Source organism: Sebastes umbrosus, chromosome 7 (assembly GCF_015220745.1).
Source record: "Sebastes umbrosus isolate fSebUmb1 chromosome 7, fSebUmb1.pri, whole genome shotgun sequence".
In the NCBI taxonomy this organism is placed as follows: domain Eukaryota; kingdom Metazoa; phylum Chordata; class Actinopteri; order Perciformes; family Sebastidae; genus Sebastes; species Sebastes umbrosus.
Window position 1 is genome coordinate 6,135,778 of NC_051275.1, and position 1,933 is coordinate 6,137,710.

Here is a 1,933-nt window from a genome sequence, read left to right on the forward strand (position 1 = left end):
CTTCAGGGAAGGGATGAACCAACGGTTGGGATATATTTTTAAACATTAGATGACTGATGAATAATAATAATGTCATAATCATATTTTAATGAGTTGATGGAACAAGACAAAGATACAAAAAGTCAAGTGATTAAAAAAGTTTATTGTCTAAAGTTTACAACAAAGTCTGCATGTGATTTTACTCACTGGCTCAAACATGGTTTAAAAATCTCTGGGCAATAATCATTAAAGTTCTGTTCATTAAAAAAAACAAAGACAAAGCCAAATTTTTAAATATGCATACATTGAAAAATGGTTTTCCCAGTGATCAGTTAAATTGATTAATTGTATACATCAACTTAAAGGTAGTGTACCTACAACTAAAATGGATGAAGATCATCAATATATTTTGCCCATCAAGCCCTGTCTGGGGAGATGCTTTTCATTGCACAAGATGGGACTTGACATTAGATAGCCATGTTTCCTGAAAGGTGCAGAAAAGAAAAAGAAGACAGAGACTGCAATTTGAAGATATGAATGGCTAGGGGAAAGCACAAAATTAAAGTTGGAGGTTAAGTGTAAAGCTCAAAATGTGAAGGTGGGATTTGTCTTTAATGTCATTTCCCATGTCTTGGAAAAATAAATCCTGCTGTTTGCTTATCGGCTGCATTCTGCCTCATCTCTCAGCTTCACATCAATATGAAAGTTTTATCTTTATTCCAATTTTAGTTTTCTTCAGCCTTTTCATCAACATCTGCTTAATGTCTTGAGTCTTGAAACAATATATGATCGGATTAACAGCAGCAGGGAAAAGACTGTACAACAATACCAGTAAAATACGAATATCTAAACTGAAAGAAAATCCAACAGTATTAGCCACGTAAACAAAACACCTGGGAAGGTAAAAAAGACACGTGATAAATATTTGTGGTGTACAAGTTGAAAAGGTTTTTTTTGCGGCCTGCAGCATTGGACATTTTCAAAATAACCACGATGATGGAGATGTAAGAAAACAAGATAAATGCAAGAGGGAGCAAGAGACAAAACATGGCAACACACAGAGAAGTGACTATAACTATTTTAACGTCCTCACCACATGCTTGACTTGTAATAGAAATGTGGTCACAATAGCACTGAGCAATGACATTCAATTTACAGAAAGGTAAAGTGAGGGCATGGAGTACAACAGCTACCATCAAAGGCAGAGGTATGAACCAAGCGAACCCACAGAGCACAGTGATGATGTTGTTAGTGATTAGGACAGGGTAACGCAGTGGAATACATATCGCAATAAATCGATCAAGAGCCATCACTAACAGGATGAAAGAAATTACTGCTCCTAAATAATGAACAAAGAACATCTGTGTAAAGCACCCATAAAATGAAATAATGCTATCACCAAACCAATATTTTGATACAATCTTTGTGAGAGTCAAAGTGCCAAATGTTAAGTCATTCAGTGCCAGGTGACAAAAGACCAGATACTGTATGTTGGTTTTTGAAGTGACTTCTCATAGATTACAAATGTTAAAATGAAAATATTTCCTATTGCAATAGTTAGGTAGATGAAAAAAAGCAGAGCTGACACAGGTCCGTAATACTGTGGTGAAAGTCCAGGGAATCCAAGGAGGAAAAAATCTCTCGTCCTTGTAAAATTGGCGATCATAATTTGAGTTTACGATAAATAATCTATCAGAAACAAGACATGAAACAAAGACTGGCGAGGTAAATGCACTGATTAGGTCTTTAGAATATCAATTGTAGAATATACTACAAACATACCATATAATTTAACAGAGATATCCAACACCCAACTATTCAAAATGACACCCTATATCTGAAAATCATTTATGCTAAAAAGTATATGTAATGACTCTGTTGCTCTCCTATACTCTTTCTGAATATGGCTCTTACTTTCCAGATTGGAGTTCAGTATCCAAGAACCCATTACAAT

General features: G+C 35.0%; 1 pseudogene; it reads right to left on the bottom strand.

The window, feature by feature from the left end:
- Window positions 1–673: 673 nt before the first annotated feature.
- On the bottom strand, window positions 674–1,645 carry LOC119491517 (annotated as a pseudogene).
- Window positions 1,646–1,933: the final 288 nt, after the last annotated feature.